This window comes from Zalophus californianus, chromosome 1 (assembly GCF_009762305.2).
Source record: "Zalophus californianus isolate mZalCal1 chromosome 1, mZalCal1.pri.v2, whole genome shotgun sequence".
Lineage (NCBI taxonomy): Eukaryota > Metazoa > Chordata > Mammalia > Carnivora > Otariidae > Zalophus > Zalophus californianus.
In genome coordinates, this window is record NC_045595.1 from 186,482,182 (window position 1) to 186,505,052 (window position 22,871).

Below are 22,871 nucleotides of genomic sequence, written 5' to 3' on the forward strand. Positions count from 1 at the left end.
TTGGAGGTATGGTAGGTAGGGTAGATGAAATAAGATTTGCAGTTTGATAGTTACATAAGCTGAGTAATGGATACATGGAGTTCCTTACATTAATCTCTACTTTATTTTCTTTTTTACATTTTGAAATATTGCAAATTAAAAAAATATATATATTAAAAGTCAATGAGAGCTATAAAGATGAAATTAAATAACTAAGCAGATTTGCTCCATGATACATATAATTATATTCAGATATTTGATCTATATTGAATTGTTTTACTTTTCCCATTTTAAATAATTCGTAATAACTTGAATATTTGTTACTTCATTTTGAGGAAGGCAGTTTGGAGATGGAAAATAGAAGAGTTGTACAGAGTTCAAAGAGAAGTTAAAACCACAGTCTACCTCCCACCATGTGCTTTCAATCTCTCTTGGCATAACATTCATAGTCCTTATGATGGCTTCCAAGGATTCAGGATCTACCCCTAGTTACGGTCAGATTGTCAGGGACCTTCCATGATCATCGTTTCTAAAGTGGTAGTACGATTAGTCTCAACTTCTTTGTCAGGCTTTATTTTTCCTTGTAGCATTATCCCTAAATTAAACTGTGTTATATATCTCTGTTTATTGGTTTTCTTATTCTCCTATATTATAATATTCACGATAACAGCATTTTGCTTTGTGGCTGTAATCTTCAGACTTAAAACAAGGGTTAGCACATTATTAAACACTAAATGAGTATTTGCTGAACATGAACTCTGAAATCCAAACACAAGTATTTATGACAAATAGTTACCTGGGCTTTGCTAGGATAATAAATAAATAAACTGTGCATTCCATTGTTGCCCAGCAGCAGTTGTTAGGCTGAATGTTACTTGTTACTTTCTACCCATTGTTAATTCTTCCTTTAGGTGCTATGAGAGCATGCTCTATCTACCACTGAATAAGGATGAGCTCTTTTCCTTGTGAAAGCTTGGCCAAGGTCATCCTCTTGCTTGGAATGCTAGGACTGCATAATAATATTTATTTCAGACCCATAGAGTTATCCCAAGTCAAGCTGCCGCCTTGGAGTGCTGTCAGAACCAGATCTGGTGTCCACTGAATCTCTGCCTCTTTTTCTTCTCCTGGTTACCCTGCATCGGGGGACAGGTAAAATTTTTCTGCAAATCCTTGAAACAGAATGGGTATGACTGAATCTTTTTTCTCAGAAAGTAGAGCTATCCACCACTGAATGTCTGCTGTTCTAACAGAAGGAGCCCTAGGATGATACTATTTCAGCCCACCCTCTCTTTTTCAAGAAAACCTACCCTTAATCTATGAAGGCAACTTTTCTTCTAAGGATAACAAAGGTGATTTTCTATTATTAATCTCATTAGAGACAGAAACAAAACAAAAATCCATTCACCACATGGTCATTGTATACGACTTCAATATGGACCCTTAAGAAAAAAACTAAAGCTTGTTCAGATTCACATCTCCCCATACCCACTTTTTATACTCAAATAGATTAATGATCACTTGAATATTTTTAAAGCATAGATATGCATGTTTCACTTATCAGCTGATGTTTCTTAAATTTCTCAATTTTTCATTAGTAAAGCAAATTTTCATTAACATACAAATGAGGAAAGGAGAAATAATAATAGAATTTTGAATAGCTCCAAATAGTTTCAGGAAATGTATTATGTATTTATTTTTAATTTTTTTTTCAGAATAGCTCCAAAATAAATATATAATCTCTATTCTACAAATAAGGAAACCTCAATTAAGGAATGAAACTTGCCAATGGTCACATAAATAATTAATGATAGATTTAGAGTTGAACCTAGTTCCAATTAGTTCCATTTTAATTTATTGCCACACTAGTGCATTTAGATGAATATTAAAAATGAGCATTTTAGGGGCAACATGTTCAAGATCTTAGGAGAATTAGAAATAACCAAAATTAACAATGAAAAGTTTGTGAGCAAGTGTATGCACTTTATTTTGATTAATTGAAATTCACACATTTCTTTAAAATGTGTAGAAGTTTTGGATCCCTACTGTGGCTACATAATAACATGACCTTTATTTCTGATGTTATCCTATTAAATGAAATATATATACATGCATGAAGAAAAAGATATCCAGGGAGTGTCCACTTCACAACCATTTGTAAATCGTTCCTTTTGGAATGCTATGTGCTATTGAAAGACTGAAACATATGTATGGCCACAGCTTTGAATTCCTATGAAAGAGAGAGATTAGAGAGTTGTTCTTCTAAAACCAGGAGGGCTCTGGAGAAGAATGGTTTAGGGAATGCATTGTAGACCCATGCTCAAATTCTGTTTCCACCACATACTAGGTATATGACCTTGTGAGTTAATACACACTAAGTAAGTTTCTCCTTTTATGAAATATGAGTAATAACAGTACTTGTCTCATAGGGTCATTGTGAGGATTACATAAATTAATGTGTGCAAAACACTTAAAATAGTGCCTGACATGTATTAAGTGCTATTTAAGTGTTAGTTGTTATTATTATTATTATGCTCTTTTATGGTTGGATCCAAAGAAGAGTCCATTCTAATAGAATGAAAAGAAATTCTCCATAAAGGGAACATTTGTTTCCAGTTCTTGCAAGTACTAGATTTAACATTTTCTGTCTCCCAACACTAGACTCTTCTGTGAAAATCAATTAATATATTATTTTATTAATAAATGTGTTTTTTTCTTACAAAGAACTCATAAACTCATATTTAGTAAAGTAGCAATGGTTATATGGCTAGGGTAATCTTTTAAAATAACAAAATCAAACTCAGTTTTATAAACAACACACTCATTGTGCTATTTGTATTTAGATAATCTTCATGGCACTTGAAATGGAATTCTATTTCCTTGAAAATAATTCTCTCTTCTAATATAAAACACTTACATCTACTTTATGCACTTTACACAATTTTTATCTATGTTGTTTGTAATTATTTGTTAATTTATTAATCAGTAAAAGTAATGGAAACATATAATCCAAGATTTCATCTCAAACAAATAATCTACATTAAAAATTGTCATTAATATTTCCCTGATACCAAAGACTCATATGTGAAGTTCATATTTTTTTAAAAAGTTTGTAAACCTTAATATCATAAATTTTACTAGGATGTTCTTAACCAAGATTACCAAAAATTAAAATAGATCAGCCAACTCTTTCTTTTTAGATAATATTATAAAGAGCCTATGCATTCAGTTTTACATAATTCCTCATTCAATTATTTATTCATTCACATGTTTATTAATGACTGATCATAACTTCTTGAACAGGGATGTGTGCTCCATTTTCTCAAGACTTTTGTGGAACAAATAACATTATTTCATATTAACCTGTTTTCAGATAGCCAGTGTATTTGAATTTAAGGTTTGTAAAGTAATATCAGAAACCCCATCTTATCTTTAAAAATTAGGGCAAAGGGCATGCATAGAATAACAATAAATCAAGAATATTTTATTAAATGTTTTGATGGAGGTACAAAGCATGATGGGAATAGGGATAGAGGAAAAATATAGTGATGAGGACTGGGAAAGTCTTCATGAGGGAAAACTGCATTTGAGTTAGTCTTTGAATTACTGGGATAGGGTTTTGGTCGCTAGAGAAGAAAAGAAATAGCACTAATTAAAATCCAGAGGCAGAAGAAGTATAGGATCTGTTGAAGAATTACATAATCTAGGGTAGGTGACACACAGATGCTACTTGGGCATAGCACAATATGAGACTAGAATATTAAAAAGAAGTTAGATCAGGAACAGGCATCTGAAGAATAGGAGTACTCTTTGTAAGCAAATGAAGTCAGCAAGGGCTGTTGAACCACACAGAGATGCCAGCAGAGCTAAGTTTTAGCAAGATGGCAGGGATGATAGTAAAGAATAGACGTGCTCACATGCACACAAGTCAGTATCTCTATGTAGTCTATTGCAGGGTCTTCCTCAATGCTTTTCAAAAGGGAATTTCTGTCTCCATGACATAATGTAACAGCCCCCACAGGTCACCTACAAATGTATAATATATAAAGTATAACTTTTCACTTACATCAGAAAACATTTTTTAGGTCTTTCTTTTATGGATGACATACTGATTTAGATTCCTAAGGCTATCATAACAAAATACCATAAAGAGTGGAGGCTAGAAGTATGAAATCAAGGTCTTGGCAGGGCCATGCTTCTTCTGAAGCCCCCAGGGAAGTGTCTTTTCTTGCTTCCTCCTAGTTTCTGCTGGTTGCTGGCAATCTTTAGTGTTTAGCTTGTAGATACATGACTCCAGTCTCTCTCTCTCTGCCAATCACATGGTCTTTTCATCATTTCTCTGTGTGCATTTCTTCTATTCTTCTTATAAGGGCAGCAGTTGTATTGGATTTAGAGTCTACTCTACTCCAGTATGACCTCTTGTTAAATGGATTATATCCTCAAAGACCCTATTTCTAATTAAGGTCACATTTACAGGTATCAGAGGTTAAGACTTGAACATATCCTTTTAGGAGACACAATTCATCCCACAACACATACTGACAACATTTTAAAATGTGATATTCAGAAACCTCTATAGTAAAAAATGTTGAATTATCTTGAAGAGCCTCATAAATGTTACGTATTACTAAGCAGCAATAGTGGTTAGAGTGGCCATGGATCCTGGAACTCTTTGTTGAGGAAAGAGCATATTATTTTTGTCTTGTTCTTCCAGAAAATGTAACTCATACGTGCTGCATTGTGCCAAAAGACCCAATCACTGGTTGTGCTCTGTTTAGTTGATTTAAACATCAGACCGTTTAAGGCAGTTAGTTATAATCTAGGAAAAGATCATTGATTACATTTATTAAAACTAATTCTCAAATCTTTCATCACACTATTTTTCAAATCTGATTCTTGTCTCCAATTTCTTCTTTCCCTACTTCTGAGTCATTATTTATCCTGTTTCCCCAACCCTGCCCATTTGCTACATACAAAGAGAAAGCTCAGTGTCAACTGCAAACATAATAATGCATGGTTTTCCATCTTTCAGGTTAATGATGAAATGTGAAACAGTACCACTCATGGTACCCTAAAATAAAGGTTATCATCGATAGCCATGTTAGTAGCTAGGCCTGCACTAACAAAACTTCACAATTTAAACAGTATTTTCTAAACTTATTGATGACCATTTAGTGAAGGAAATAATCAGAAGTGAAGATAAATTATGGCTACCAAATTTCAATCTACTAGAACTGTCACTTTTAAATGAGAGTGGATTGGTCTAATGGGTCTCATAGGTCTCTGGTCATTAGGTGGTGGCCATTCCTTTCTGCATCAATTTCTGTCTCTCACATTTTAAACTAATTCTTGTTTATGTCTCTTATCAAGTCACAGTTTATTTTTCTGCCAAAGAACTAGTGTACTCATGCAAGTGCTCAGTTATATAGTGAACACTGTAAGCACTGTCAAATATTGTTTTACAGATACTTTCAAAGTGTTCTCAGTTGTAAACCATCTAATACAAATATTTATGCTATGCATATTTTCATTACTTATTATTCTATCCATAATTTAAATCACTGACATTTGCCAGATTATCAGACAAAGAGAAAGAATGATAAAAGAAATGTTCTGCTTCTACATTATAGCAAATCATGATCATTCATCTGGTGGAAGAAACAGGAAATTATTGCTTAACTCCAGTTATTGACGTTAATGATTCTCGTGATGCATTTGAACATGAAAAGAAAAAAAATAACAAAAACTAGGTGTATGAAGTGAATTATTTGAAAGCTAACATTTTTAAGGAAACTGTTAGAGAACATATTGTGCTCAATCATCTATGGCAAAGTCTGCCATTTTTCATTGGTTGGTTTAGTTCATTTTATTGTCATTGTTCAGAAGTCCTATATACCCTTCCCAAAAAAGGTTCTGCTCTTTTTAGTTATCTGCACATGGAATTTGTTGTCTTATTCAAACCATCACAACATTTACATTTTTGAAATATATAAAGCATATCCCATTTTTTTCCTCAGTAAAATGTCAATTCTAGGTGTTCGTTTTTATTTTATTTACTTATTACATTTATCACAGTAAATAAGTTTATACCAATAAAGCTAAAACTACTCCTAATTCAGTAATGCACAGGGAATTTATACTTCAGAGCAGAGGAAAAGGAGCATTTGGTGCAGATTGCCACAAATTTGTTCAGGTGGAACAGGGTTGGGTGACATAACAGTCAAAAAGCAGAGATGGTGTGACAGTTTATAGACAGACAATCAAATTGGACTTTGAAGAAAGGAGCAGCTGTATTCTATTGTATCCTGCAATTAAAGCTATTAAGGTAGAAGGAAACCATCGTCACTTCCACCTTCATGATTCTGGGCTGTCTCTGCATTGTCCTCATAAAGCCTGATATATTATATATTTCATCATGACAAAACACGTCATGAGTACTTTTAAATTATTACTGTATAATGTATGCTTAAGAAACCCTGTATTTATTATTGTAAATGTTCAAATACTCTGAATTATAGTGAAGATCATGAGAATATATTTTAAAAGTGTTCTCAGTGGCAAAATGATTCATTTTGAAGGCTAACTTTTAATTAATTCCACAATAGTGGGAATTTCATTCTAGTCTCTTCCAGAAACTATAAAAATAACATCCTCTCCTTTGTGGTTATGAAAGATAAAAGCCACAACAAGTCAAACAATGTGTATCATTCAGAAGCCATTTCTATGGTTATAAAAATTACTGTGTAAAAAATTGGGGGCAAATGGGATAGACATAGGCCATTTCTATCCCCTAAATATACATATATCCTCTTCTATGCCCTATAGACATAAAACATTAGAAAAATTATAGCCCTATATTTAATTCAGAGATTTGAGATTTTATAATTAAATATTTTCCATTCATTAAGAGGAAATATAGTTTAGAATGAAGAAAAAAAATATAGAGGTTCTGAATTCTAGAGGGACCTGGCTTGAAAGTCTAGCTCTGTCATTATCAGCTAAGTGACTTGATTCAAAATAAAAAGATTGTCACAGTCTTAGCTTTGGGGCTGTTTTGTCCACTACTATCCCATGTGCCAAGAACAGTGCCTGGCATGCACTGGACACTTAATACTACCTGTTTTGAGTAGAAGAATGAATGAATGGTTAGATGTGGAAGAAATGTAGTATAAGTATTAATAAATTCCCTTGTGTTGGGGTCCTCTTTGACTTTGATTCTTCCCATCTCTTTTATTTTCTGCAGTAGCAGATTGGGATAATATAATGTACTGAAATTTATCAGTACTGGAATATTTTGGTTCAATTATTATATGTAGGAGAGTCTCTGATTCACCCCTTTAAAAGACAAACTAACAGTAGACATATTTCTATAAAATGTAATGAAAATCAAGTCATGCCCCGAAAACTTTAATAGAACTTTAAGAGGAATAGTTCACCATTCTGTCCAAATTAAACTTACCTTTCAAATTGATAAAATCTAGTTTAAAATACAAACTAAATAATTCTGATACATAAAACTAGATTGAACAATTTACATATAAGAGCAATAATAGCTTTTATTTTTAACACTCATTCTGATATTTTGCAGGATAAGTTATGAGTCTTATGACAAATATGTGTCCCAACCTTCCCTATGGTGTCCAGCCAGGTCTGCTAGAGTCATGACTCAGCCTGGAAGCTGCTGTTTATGGTACAAGTCAGGGGATGATTTAGAGCCCCTAAAAAACACTATTTCTTTTATGAAAAACTATTCTGGATAGCTACCATTTTATTAAAAATTCATACTGTTTTTATTATTTCCTTGTTCAAAATTAAGAAAATTTTGAATCATTCAATCACCATACAAAGATATCCAACTCTCAACTTTATCTTCTAGAACTGACTTTAATAAAATAAAAATTACCTTTTGGGGGAAAAAATTACTTTTTATCTCAAGATTTTTAAATCCTGCATAGAGCTTTCCAGAGCTGTCACTCTCTCACTCAAAATTAATGTGACTCCCTTTGTGAAGAACATAATTAATGCACTCCCCCCATCTCCCTCTTCTGTGGAGGAATTTACACTTTACAGGAAAGCAGGGACCTCGGTGCTGATTTGTTTTACAGGGTCACTCCTGTTGGCTCTAAGGTCATTGGATCCTCAAGAATCACCTCACAGCTATCTTTACATAGCCATATAATGTCTTCCATATTTTTCTCCAAAATTAACCATGTTTGCTGTTTTGTTCCCCAGTCTGGTGTTAAAATATATTTTTTCCCCAGTGCAGGAGTGTTTGACTCTCATTTCTATACTGAAAGGGAGTTTCCAAACTTTTGGCCAGGTCTTTGAGTAGATAAGAATATTGTGTCTCTGTTTTTTACAAGGTTTAGCAAAAGGTCTTGTTTATTTATATATCAGTAGACACTAGGGCTGAGCTGAGCACCATAGTAAAAAAGAAGAATTCACAGTCAACAAAGCAATAAAAAATTCTGTCCTTGTTGTGGATCTGAGGGGGGATTTTTGGATGATGTTGATTCTAGGAAATTGTTTGAATATATACTCTTTGAAAGGAGTGCTGAATGTGCAAGGGCACTTGTACACAAACATTTGCTAACTCTGGCCCCTTTCACTCAGTGTTTGGCATAATAGTTACCCATAAAAGGAAGGATGCAGGAAGAATGAGCAAGGTACATATTCATTTCAAACTGGTGAAGAGGTCTCAAAGAAGACTGATTGGGATGTTGAAAACCTACAGCTGATGTCTTTTCTATAATGATTGTTTAAAATGAGTAATTTAGGACTTGAAAAATGTACTGCTGAGAGTGAAGAAATATATGAGAAGGAGGCAAAGTGACTACGAATACAAGGTGTCATGCATTCTTCAGTCAATGAAGAGGTAAAAGGCTGGACATCAAGATAGAGAAGCAAACTTAGCACTGAGAGCTGTCAACAGTTGGACTCCTTTGAAGGAGATCTATTTTCTTCTCCCATTTTCTTTAGACTCTTAGAACAGGCATACTTAGCATACAGATTTAAGTGTTTTTCTCCTGTACCATAAATTTTCCTATTTTTCAGTAAAGGGTATTATTCACAGAATCTTATATGAGAAGGAAATTGAGGGCAATGACAATAAAAGACTGTGTGGCTTTTGTAACATCAGCCCTCCATGTGCTTGCTTTGGCAGCACAGATACTAACCATCAGCCATCCAATAGGATGAGGAGGTTATTAATTTTGGAATTCCAGGTGATGGTCAGAAGTAAAGCCTAGGTCGACCTTTGAATGGCAGAAAGTTAAACTGGATGAGTAGAAGTGGATGGGGTGAATAGAAGACTCATTCACAGAAATGAGAAAAACTCCTTTTAATTCCTAAATGTACTAGCATTTAATGAGAAACAGATGTATGCTTGGTTACAAATGTATCTTCTTTATTAATTTTTAATATTATTTTATTATATTATTAATTTATTTTTATTAGTTATTTTTCTAGCATTATTGAGATATAACTGACAACATTGTTATACAGTTAAAGTATACAATATGATGATTTGATATATGTATATATTGTGAGATGAGGTGCCACAATCAATTAATATTTCCATTACCCCACATAGCTACCATTCTTTTTCTGTGGTGAGAACACTTAAGATTTACTCTCTTAGCAAATTTCAAATATACAATACATTATTAACTATAATCAACATGCTGTACATTAGATTCCCAGAACCATTCATCTTATAATGGAATGTGTGTACCCTTTAACCAATATCTCCCCCATTTCCCTCATTCCCCAGTTCCTGGAAACCACTATTCTACTCTTTGTTTCTGAGTTCAACTTTATTTATTTATTTTAGATTCCACATAAAATTGAGATCATACAGTATTTTAATTTCTCTCTCTGGCTTATTTCACTTAGCATAACATCCTCCAGTTTTATCCATGTTGTTGCAAATGGCAGGATAAAGAAAATGTGGTGTAGCTATACACATGGATATATACAATGGGATATTATTTAGCTATAATAAAGAAGGAAACTTCACCATTTCCCACAAAGGCATTTTAATGTTTGGTAGAAAAAATGTTCATTCTAAATAATTATAATATTTCTAAATTCTTGTGCTTAGTCATTGTTTAATTAACAAATAGGTTTGGAATATATATATATTTGGCAAATATGCACCAAGGCTTTTTCTTTTATTTAATTTAATTTAATTTTATTTTATTATGTTATGTTAGTCAACATACAATACATCATTAGTTTTTTTTAATTATGTTACGTTAATCACCACACATTACATCATTAGTTTTTGATGTAGTGTTCCATGATTCATTGTTTGCGTATAATACCCAGTGCTCCATTCAATACATGCCCTCCTTAATACCCATCACCAGGCTAACCCACCCCCTTACCCCCCTCCCCTCTAGAACCCTCAGTTTGTTTCTCAGAGTCCATAGTCTCTCATGGATCATCTCTCCCTCCCATTTCCCCCCTTTCATTTTCCCTTCCGTCTCCTAATGTCCTCCATGCTATTACTTATGTTCCACAAATAAGTGAAACCATATGATAATTGACTTTCACTGCTTGACTTATTTCACTTAGCATAATCTCCTCCAGTCCCATCCACATTGATGTAAAAATTGGGTATTCATCCTTTCTGATGGCTGAGTAATATTCCATTGTATATATGGACCACATCTTCTTTATCCATTCATCTGTTGAAGGGCATCTCAGCTCTTTCCACACTTTGGCTATTATGGACATTGCTGCTATGAACATTGGGGTGCATGTGCCCCTTCTTTTCACTGCATCTGGGTCTTTGGGGTAAATACCCAGGAGTGCAATTGCTCAGTCATAGGGTAGCTCTATTTTTAATTTTTTGAGGCACCTCCACACTGTTTTCCAAAGTGGCTGTACCAACTTGCATTCCCACCAACAATGTAAGAGGGTTCCCCTTTCTCCATAACCTCTCTAATATTTGCTGTTTCTTGCCTTGTCCATTTTTGCCATTCTAACTGGTGTAAGGTGGTATCTCAATGTGGTTTTGATTTGAATTTCCCTGATGGCTAACGACGATCAACATTTTTTCATGTGTCTGTTAGCCATTTGTATGTCTTCTTTGAGAAGTGTCTGTTCATGTCTTCTGCCCATTTTTTGACTTGATTATTTGTTTTTTGGGTGTTGAGTTTGAGAAGTTCTTTATAGATCTTGGAAATCAGCGCTTTGACGGTAGTGTCATTTGCAAATATCTTCTCCCATTCTGTGGGTTGCCTCTTTGTTTTGTTGACTGTTTGTTTTGCTGTGCAGAAGCTTTTTCTCTTGATAAAGTCCCAAAAGTTCATTTTTGCTTTTGTTTCACTAGACTTTGGGGATGTATCTTGAAAGAAGTTCCTGTGGCCGATGTCAAAGTGGTTACTACTTATGTCCTCCTCTGGATTCCTGTCTCACATTGAGGTCTTTCATCCATTTTCAGTTTATCTTTGTGTATGGTGTTAGAGAATGGTCGAGTTTCCTTCTTCTGTATATAGCTGTCCAATTTTCCCAGCACCATTTATTGAAAAGACTGTCTTTTTTCCACTGCATATTTTTCCCTGCTTTGTCGAAGATTATTTGACCATAGAGTTGAGGGTCCGTATCTGAGTTCTCTATTCTGTTCCATTGGTCTATATGTCTGTTTTTGTGCCAGTACCATGCTGTCTTGGTGATCACTGCTTTGTAATATAGCTTGAAATCAGGCAACATGATGCCCCCAGCTTTGTTTTTCAAGGTACTGGAATTACAACAGTGAATATAATACTGAAAACTTCTTCCTTCTTGAGTTTATCTTCAACTAGAGGATGCAGACAATATGTAAGTAAACAAAGGGTGTATCAATCAGGGTTCTCCAGAGAAACAGAACCAATAAGACAGTCACACACACACACACACACACACACACACACACACAAAATGAGAGAGGGACCTATGACTTATTTTGAGGAATTGGCTCATATGACTGTGGGGGCTGGCAAGTAAGAAATCTGCAAGGAAGGCCAATAGGCTGGGGATTCTGATAGGCATTGATATCACAGTCTTGAGTTGAAGGGTAATCAAAGAATTCCTTCCTCTTTGAGGGAACTCAGTTTTTTCTCTTAAGGCTTTTGACTGATTAGATGAAGCCCACCCGTATTATGGAAGGTAATCTGCTTTACTCAAAGTCCACTAGTTTAATTGTTAATCATATCTGAAAAATATCTTCACTGCAACATCTAGACAAGTGTTTAATGGAGCAAATGAACACTACATCCTAGCCAAGTTGACACATAAAATTAACCATTACAAAGAGAGACAGGGGTATTATTTTAGAGAAGATGGTCAGAGAATTCCTCTTAAAAGATGGGACATTTAAGCAGAGATTTGAAAAAAGTGAAGGAGGGAGCCTTGAGAATATCTGGAGGAAGATCTTTCCAAGCAAAGGAAAGAACGTGTAAAAAGGCCCTAGGGCAGAAGTATCAAACAGTGTTTGAAGAATAACCATATGATGCCCACTGTGGCTGGAGTGCAGCAATGTAGGAAGAGAAAAAAATATCAAGAACCAGCAAGGGACTAGTTGATCTTTTAAGAACTTTGCTGTTTAATTTAAGAGCAATGAGAAGCCATATAGAATTTTAATATATAAACCGCATGCTCTGACTCAAGTATTAAGAAGTTCATTCTGCTACTATGTGATGAATAGATCATAGAGAGGCAAAAGTGGAAGCTGAAAGATAAGCCAGGGGTCTATTGAAATTTCATCATGGTAGGTTGGGATGCCATGATGATAGTGGGGTTGGTGAGAACTAGTCAGATTCTTGATGTATTTAAAAGGTAGGCAATAGAATTTGCTGATGTTTCAGTAAAAATTATAAAAAGTAATAGAGAAATAAAAAGTGATTCTAAGGTTTTTGGTCTTAATGAGATGAATGGGAGTTGAGATTTCAGCTTGGAACATGTTAGCTTTAACTTTGGGATGCCTGTTAGATATCCACATTGAGAAATCAAATGGTCAGTTGGATACAAGAGTCTTGGGAACAGTAGAGGTAAATTTGGTAGTCGTTGAAATATACAGGTATTTAAAACTTTAATAGTGGGTGAAATCATCTAGGAACTCAACCTGGATGGAAAAGATAATAGGTCTGAGAACAGAATCTGAGACATTCATACATCATTGATTCTCCTACATGAAATTTACAAACATCATCAAGGTCCCAAAAATTTGATTTTTATTGAAACTGCATTAAATTTATAGATTAATTAGTGTCATCCTCTGTTTTTTACATCCATCTATTCATTCTCCCCCTAAAATGTAATTATGTTTAAATTGGAACTTAAAGAATGAACAGTGGAATTCGTTAGGTGAGATGGAGAAGTGGATGCAGAATTGGGCAGTATGGCAAACACTTTTTATATATGAATTTGTATAGCTGTTACAACAATCTTGGAATTGTAAAATATGCTTATTTCACAGATAAGGAAAATTGAGGGCTTGATAAGGTAAAGCAGTTTGCTTAATGTCCCAAATTTTGCCTCAAATATAAATAGAGTACAAAAACAATTTTAGAAGTGTTTTCATTATACAATGATTCTTTGCTGACCTCAAGGACTTTATAGTATGACTATTAACTGAATTCATTATGAAATATTAATAGGCATATACTTTATGAAACACTCTACTTTCAAAGAAACATAAAACCATGAATAATTTGAGTAAGAAATGCCCATAGCTTTCTAAATTCTTGATATAAAAGTAAAACTCAGACAGGCGCTGAATTTATTTCACAGAGGGATTTTATATTTTGTATTCTGGTAACATCGGTATTCTTCTTTACAGGCTATATAAGAGACCTGCTCTAAAACCCCATTATGTGAGCATTTTCACCCAATATTCAAGGACTTTTATAAAATAACTGGCTGACCATGTTTCTTCCATATGTTTGATAATGCTTTAAAAAGAAAGAACAGAGCACATAAAATCTAGAGGAACAAGAAAATGGTCTATAACCTAAATGACCCAGAAAAATTATAATATGTATCACCAGAATGAAGAAAGATTTATGACTGCTAGTGAACAAATGATTAAGCATTTAATCATATCTGACTAAGTTAGTAAGTACTTCGGTGGTAAGACATTTAAGTTTTAATCACTTTTCACTTATTCAGTGTGAGACTGTTTGGTGGAATTAAGACATGACAGGGCATGTTTTAGTGCCCCATTAATACACAACTCAGGAACATTCAAATATCTTCAACCACTTAAAACAGGTATTAATTAACCAATAAAACATAACCTGGAGAAACTGAAGGCTATTACACTCTTTTTGCATCTTCAACTCTAAAATCAGATAAGAAAAAAAAAAAGGAATGAAGGAAAGTATTGTTAAATAAAGACAAATTAAGAGCACTACTAAAATGAAGATTCCAGAGACTATTATTATTATATGTATCTTTATCTGTTTAAAAATGTTGACTCCAAATGTGTATGCAGAAATATTTTTCCCTTTTTAAAAAATTGAAGTGAAATTCAAATAATTACAGCATTAACAATTTTATTTTATTTTTTATATTTTATTTATTTTAGAGAGAGAGAGAGCGGGCATGAGAGGGGGCAGGGGCAGAGGGAGAGGGAGAGAGAATCCCCAGGCAGACTCCCCACTGAGCAAGGAGCCCAAAACAGAGTTTGATCCCAGAACCCTGAGATCATGACCTGAGCCAGAATCAAGAGCTGGCCACTTAACTGCCTGAGTCACCCAGGCGCCCCAAGAATTAACCATTTTAAAGTGTACAATTCAGTGGCATTTTAGTACATTGATATTGCTGGGAAGCCACCACTTGTATCAAATTCCAAAACTTTTTTATTACCCCTGTACTCATTAAGCAGCCACTTTAGTACCTATTCCTCCCAGTCCCTGGCAACCATAAATCTGTTTTATCTCTCTATGAATTCAAGTCTTCTGAATATTTCATATAAATGGAATCATATAATTATTCTTTTATGTCTGATTTATTACATTTAGCATAATGCTTTCAAGGTTTTGCCATGTTATAGCACGTACCAGTATTTTCTTCTTATGTCTGAATAATATTCCATTGTATGTATATACCACAGTTCATCCATTCCATTCATCCATTGATGGACAGACACTTAGGTTGTTTCCACCTTTTGGCTCCTGTGAATAGTGCAGCTATAAACATTCAGTTTGGATGAATATATGAATATTTTACCTGTTTTCAATTTAGGGGGTATATACATAAGAATGGAATTGCTGGATCTTGTGGGTATATTTTTAAAAGCAGATTTCCCCTCAATTTTGTGTTAAGTATTTCTATATTTTAGATATCCTTATTTGTGGAACAAATTTAAGAAATCAGGCAGTTATTTAAAAAAAAACCTAAAAACTATTTTCTACTACATAAACTCTTCATGATAGCTTTAAAGTTGAGGGGAAATCGGTGATCCATTCAGAATCGTGCAGTGGTACAGAACAAAACTTATTTTGGAGGGGTGTGGGGGCCAGCAATGGAAGTTTGTGTTCCAACAACTTCACTAGTTTGGGCTATAGAATAAGAGTTAGTAATGAATATGGATAGAGTGAAAGAGTATCATTAAGAGAAAACTTGAAGGTTTTACAAGATGTAAGGTGTAAAAATAAAGAGTATAGAATTTGAAAAAGCATGGAAACATATATAAAAAAATAATAATATGTTTAGTATTTAGTGGAAAAGCATCAAACTTCCCAAAAGAATTGGATAAGGAGAAATAAGACCAGAGCAAGGGTCTAAAGCTATCTTTAGGTATTTCCATATCTTGGACTCAACAAAGATTTCACTGGATGGACTTTTCTTATTTTAACTTTGCTTTGCTTTGCTTCTTTCCTTCTTTGCCTTTTTTTCTTTTCTTTTCTTTTTTTGTCTAAATGTTTTGGATTTATGTACTAAGATATATTAAGATCCTAGGTTTGTTTCAGAGAGACAGTGACAAAAAAGAAAATGCCAAGTGTCAGGAAGACTTGTGTTGATGAGTGAGCTTAGCAACTTCAAAATATCCAAGGAAATAAAAAAGGAGATGAAAGTGCTATGGTTGACAGCAATAGTCAAATAGATTTTTACCCACATCTAAATATTGGGACAGCCACAATACAATGCATATGTGCAAACCATGTCCAAAACATGCCATTCTTTATTGCCTTTTTCTATTTTGAATGTGGATGCCTCTTCCAATGAATGTAAATCTTTCAATTTTGAAGCATTATAGTTTTTTAAAGATTCTATTTATTTATTTGAGAAAGAGACAGAGAAACAGAGACAGAGTATGAGCAGGGGGGAGGAGGCAGAGGGAGAGGGAGAAGCAGACTTCCCACTGAGCAGGGAGCCCAACCACACAAGGCTCCATCCCAGGACCCTGAGATCATGACCTGAGCCTCAGGCAGACACTTAACTGACTGAGCCACCCAGGCGCCCCTGGAAGCATTATATTTTAAGTTGATGGTTGCCACAGGGGAAGTTAGTGAGGTGATGGGTGAAATAGATAAAGGGAATTAAGAGTACACTTACTTTAAAGAGCACTGAGAAGAAATGTATAGAATTTTTTATTCATTGTATTAAACACCTGAACCTAATATAACATTGTATGTTAATTGTACTTTAATAAAAAAACACAAAAAATAAAGCATTATATTTTACAATTAAGTTATTAAAAATTTAAATTATATTATAACAAAAGTATGTTTTAAAATTAAACTATAAATTATAATTTTATTATATACAATTACAAAAGCTATTTAAAATTATTAGATAAATAATTATTAAAAAGTGTGTAACAATAAACATATAGTTATGTGTTTGTAAAGATATAACTATAAACTTTAACTATAAACATATAAACATTAACTATCAATATGTTAAAAATGTATATAACGATAAAATATAAAGAAGTCATTCATTTATGTCCTTTCTTCCGGGTTTGTTCGTTTTAGTGGTGAAAAGAAGATAATTGACCAGAAAATCCAAGTGGGTTGAATGGATACCCTCTATTTACTCAGAGGAGAAAGCTGCCTATGGTAAATGGTTATGGCTAAATTATATAGGAAAATTAATATAAATATGTAGGAAGAGTGAACATTGAGAAGTTTGACTGTATGACAGCAAAACCCAAAAACATTAAAAAATTGAATTTTTTTCTTTTCTTTCTTCCTTTGTGCCCTTTTGTAAACTAAATGTCTTAGTTCTCTGTGACAATTTTGCCATCTAAGACAGACCATTTACAGTAAATTTCCTTGAGACCTGAGGTAAAGAATGACCTTAGAAATATATATATTTTTTGATCCTACCCTCAGAAGCAGATGGACCAAGAGCAAAATCTGTAAAAGAACATGTATGGTCTGAAGAAGTGAACACATAGGCAGTTACTATACAATAATATCTTTAATATACCGAATAGAATTGTTTCAATCATGCAGTTAATTTTCGTCTATTTGTAACAAATATTGGAACCAGATTGATAAAATGCACAGGTAATTAAAAAGCGTAATATGGCCAAATATTGAAAACACTTTTATCACTAAGCCTATATTTTAAAAGGATTAATAACACCTAACAACACTGTATTTTTTACTTTGTTTTGTTTTATTTCTAGTCTTCAGTCCCACATCTGACAAAGTACTAATGAAAGAGAAAAGAGAGGGGAAATATAAGAACCCTGGAAACTAGGGTTCTCATTCTAGGAGGAAGCAATGGTTAACTACAATAAATACATTTTCTTGAGTAATGTTTCAATAGAAGCATGTGTATAATGCCTAAATAAGAACCAAAAGAAGTAGAATATAATTCTGATTAATGTTATATATACACCAGAAGTTGCTTAAAAGAGTCCATATAAAGTAATACATTTCCAAATTATTTTCTATCCCCCTCATTCTGTATTTCCCACCCAAGGCCCTAATTCCTCAGTAACTTCCAAATTCTTTTGGGTACCTCAGTTGCTCTCATCCAACTTAATATTGTTAACCATAGTGGAATTGTATGTGGTGTGTGTGTGTGTGCATGCAAGTGCAGACTTACAGGATGGGTGGAAGGCTGGGCATCAGATAGGATAAGGGAGATATCACATGCTGATACAGCTAATACATATCTCACATGGCTACTTATTTTTTTAAAGATTTTTTAAATTTAGTTGACAGAGAGAGAGAGCACAAGCAGGGGGAGTGGGAGAGAGAGAAGCAGGCTTCCCGCTGAGCAAGGAGCCCAATGTGTGGCTCGATCCCAGGACCCTGGGATCACGACCTGAGCTGAAGGCAGAAGCTTAACTGACTGAGCCACCCAGGCGCCCACATGACTACTTATTGATAGTGCATGTAACTTGGCTCTGATTAATCTTCATTGATGATCAGATAAATTAATTCTATAATATAGTTTAAGGCATTTGTTCTATTCAATCTTCTTTTATTTTTGTTACTTTCAATTTACTGATTCTTAAAATTTCAAAAATCTTAAAACAAAATATAGACTACACAGCATAGGTCATATGATATCCAAGCCACAGACACGAATGCCATGGCATATCCAACTTTTTCTTCACTTAAATTTGATAGTTCCAGTCTGTAGCCCTCATTCTGGAACTCTTTCAAATTTAGGGGTGCATTTTTTTAATTCAAAATTACCAAAAATGCCCTTTCTCCATGAATTACTTTAACAGAGGGACATAACAGGTTGGAAGGGGTGTACATATTTGTCATTTCTTAGAGTCTTGAACAAATTATAAGCACTCCAAAATTATTCTTGTGCTCCAGTTTAGTGCTTTCTTCTAGCCAAATGTAAACATTTTTTTTTTGTTTCTGTAAAACGATCAATATTTTGTTTTGCTTTCAAACCTTGGTAACAATAGACTCTACAAAGAATGAAAAAACAAAAACAGACTTATGCAAATCAGAACTATTGGGGTCCCTTTGGGCCAAGAGAAGACTACTGGTTCTGGAGCTAACTCTGTCACAAGTGTTCAACACTGATCTGCAATTGAATCAATAGTGTCATGAAATCCCACTGAGAAATGTAGGTTGTGACTGTGAGGATGAGCATCAATCCTGATTTTCCTTTTTTTTTAATATTTTATTTATTTATCTGAGAGAGAGAGAGAAAGAGAGCAGGGGGAGGAGCAGAAGGAGAGCGACAAGCAGACTCCATGTTGAGCACGAAGCCCATCGCGGGGCTCAATGTCATGACCTCATGACCCTGAGATCATGACCTGAACCAAAATCAAGAGTCAATGCTTAACCGACTGAGCCACCCAGGCACCCCAATCTTGATTTTCTTTAACCCTAGTGATGGAGATCCATTCTTCAGCTTTGAGAAAAAGAGATAAATAATGTGTTTCTTCCGAAAAAAGAGGAAATAGAAGGTAGAAGAGAATGTGACACTTGGAGGAAAATCTCTGATGCTAGAAAAGGTGGATTCACTCAAGCAAAAGCTTATATTTTAGAAGAGCATTTGTCAAGTGAAAAAAGGAAATCGTTAATCAGCAGCCAGGATGTTCACAGATGAGCAGGGCAAGTAATATACAATTGCTTAATTTTGAAAAAAAAATGAAATGCTCATTTCAATTTGAGATATGTCCTTATGTGTGCATTTTGAGATCCTTTAAGAAAGTATATTTATTGAAATTACTGTTTCTAGAGTCATTGGCTGATTGTTTTCAAGCATAATTTTATCATAATTGAATAGCTGCAAAAATATTTCATTATAATATTATAATGTTTATAAAAGTTTATTTAAAAGATTACCTTTTATACTTAAAAATATTAACTTCATATAATTTTGGCGTTTTTGTAATTTAATTCATCTAGATTTACATATTTGAAATGGAAAATTATAACACAAAACTAGTTTTGCTTAAAAGTAACAATAACTCAAATAAAATTTTGAACTCATTTCTACAACCTCAGGGAATTAAATCTTGCTAAGGCCCTGAGTGAACGTGAAAGTGGATCATAAGCCTCAGATGAGATATAGCCCCCAGGATACTTGATTTCTGTCATATAAACCCCTGAGCAAAGAACCCAGTAATACCATGACAAATTTCTGACCCACAGAAAATGTGAGATAATGTGGGTTTTTAAGTTCCTAATTTGGGGTCATTTGTTATACAGCAATAAAAAAGTAATGCGGACCTTTATCATCATTGTGGCTGAGGGACCCTAAATTGACCCCCAATGATTCCCTGACTCCTAGTCCTTATGTACTACTATAGACTCCTCTTTCCTTGGATATAAGTCTGGCCTGTGAGCTTAGTTCTCGTAATAGAATATAGCAAAGGTGATGGGATGTCATTTCTGTGAATACCATACGTTCACTATATAAGACTCTGTCTTAGCAAATGAAGGTAGTGAGACTCTCTCTTGCTGGCTTTGAAGAAGTAAACCAGCATGTTGTGAGAAGGTCTATAGAGATGGCCCTGTGGAATTATGGGCAGCTTCTAGGAGGAGCCAGCCAGCATAAAAAATGGGGACTTGAGTCCTACAACTGCAGAGATGAATTCTGCTAAAAACCTTAGGGAGCTTAAAAGATAGTTCACCAGTTGAGACTATAGTGAGACTGTACCTGGAAACTGGACTGTAGCCTTCTGAGACCCTAAGCAGATGACCCAAGTACATCATGCCAAACTTCTGCCCTGACAGGATGAATCAGAGGGTACACCCACTGCTGGTACTTCATGTGATTTACTTCCTGGACCACTGGGATTATTTCAAAAGCTTTAATAAAAGTTTCCTTTCAAAAATATTACTAAAGTGTAGTAAAATTCATTTCTTCTTGAAATAGGAAAAAACAACCTATGTATGTCAGAATATCATTTTAAAGATAGTAATTGTATTCTTTTGTTTGTTTGATTCTCTTGCTATTTTCTCATTTCTCTTCTGCCCTTTCAAACACATAGATCATCACACTGAGATCCACTGCCATTAGAAAGGATGTGATGAAAAAGAAAGCAAAAAATAAATACAGCTGTATCTTGTTTCTTGGCTCATCATTACAGGACCTGAAAAAATACCCACAGGCCTAAGAGAAAGAAGGTAGATGGAAGGGAAGACAGACAATGGCCCTTGTCCTCTTTCCTAAGACACTGATAGGCAGGATGTAGTACTCCAGAGTTTGAATGGGTATACATGATGTGTATTGGCTAATGGTGCCTAGAAAGATTTGTAGAGATTCACATGTCTTGAAATGTTTTAGTAGTAGAAAAATTGTTGTGTCTCTTGATATTGTACAGAGGTAGCCTAGAGAACTTCAGTCCTGAAAGAATAGGGAAAAGGAATGACAGAACATCATCATGAATTACATGGACATCTATCTCATTTTTTCACTTTGGCATTATAAAATGATCTCAGAATATACAAACAACCCAAGAGAAAGGTGGGACATCCCAAAGTCTTTTATTTTCAATAAATACTTAAGAATCTAGTAAGTACTGTACTAGTTGCTGAGGACATAGCAGTTAAAATTAATTCCTTGTCTTTATGAAGCTCCCATTCTAGTGTGTGTGTGTGTTTAAGACAGTTAATAAATAAATAAAAGGAATATAAAAAGGAAAATAGTATGTCAGATGGGAATAAGTGCTACTGAGGAAAAAAAAGCAGAGTAAGGGGATAGCAATAGAGATGAACTCCCCCAGACTTTTCTGTTCAACTCCGACTCGAAGCCTCCCATGAATATGTAATAGATATTTCAAACTATTTATGATTGAACAGAATCTGAGATTTTCTTCCTACCCTAGAATTTCCTTTCTAAGTAAATGGACCCTCATGAAGCCAAAAATCAAAATATTATCCTTGATTTCTCACTGTCAATCCATCAGCAAGTCCCACTGGATCTGTTAAACACAAGGTATATATGTCCACTTCTTTCCATCTCTACCGCCCTAGCCCAAACCATCATCACCTCATTCCACCCAATTATCAATTCTTTCTCCCTTGACCTCCTAAATTCTAGTCTTTCCACAGTAACTCCAGTGATGTTTCAGAAAGTCAATCAGATCACTTCACTCACCTGCTTAAAACTTTGATGGCATTCCATCCCTCAGAATAAAAGCTACACTCCTTTTCTTGGCTTACAAAGCCTAACGGGATTGGGGTCTTGTCCACATTTCTGACCTCATCTCATTCTGTTCTCCTCTTCATTGACCTTCTTTCTCTCCCCATAACATTCCAAACTCATTCTTGCCTTAAGTTACTTTCTGGATTCCCCTTAGCTTTGCTTGGCCAAGTCCTTCTTGTCATTCAGATCTCAGTAAACCCCACTGATCTGATAAGAAGTAGTCACCTGGTAATGGTGGACTTGCCATACTGGTAATGTCTGTCTAGCACTTGTTACCATCGCATTGTTCTTTTATTTCCAGCACCTCCCTCTTACAAGGAGACTTCTTCAGAATAAGGTTTTTGTTTGCTTCCTTGTGTTTTCTGTCCCTAAATGTGCCTGGTATAGTTGACACCCAGTGAACATTTGCTGAATGTATACACAAAAGCTTGGAATGTTATTACTACTCACAGAAGTAGAAAGGAAGAAAAACATATCCACAGTTTCTTCCTCCTCTTTCTCTTCTTCCTCATTTCTTTTCATCCAATAATCATTTATTCTACATTCCAGATTTTTTCCTGGGAATCTCCCTATAATTTTGCTTTCTATTTTATGAAATCATAGAGTCTTCCTCTAAGACTTTCATTTTCAGGAAGCATACTTCCCTCTTGCCATCACACACATGCAAAAAAACAAACAAAAAAAAAAGTGCTGTAAGTTTTTGTAGCCAATGTAGCATCTTATCTGACCAACTTTTCTCCCTCCCTCCCTCCCTCTCTCCTTCCCTCCTTGCTTTCTTCTCACCTTCTTTCCTTCCTATTTTTATGGGAGTGATATTTATT

At 34.5% G+C, this 22,871-nt stretch overlaps 1 protein-coding gene and 1 long non-coding RNA gene across 10 annotated transcripts in view; one reads left to right on the forward strand and one right to left on the reverse strand.

Moving 5' to 3' along the window:
* The window catches only part of ROBO2 (roundabout guidance receptor 2), a 1,647,790-nt gene that overhangs the window by 1,098,197 nt on the left and 526,722 nt on the right, over window positions 1–22,871 (reverse strand). The gene's annotated exons all lie outside the window — the stretch shown is intronic.
* On the forward strand, window positions 886–17,080 carry LOC113917667. Its single transcript, XR_003518319.1, has 3 exons — window positions 886–1,128; window positions 1,230–1,328; window positions 16,944–17,080. It is a non-coding gene; the product is annotated as an uncharacterized LOC113917667 (long non-coding RNA).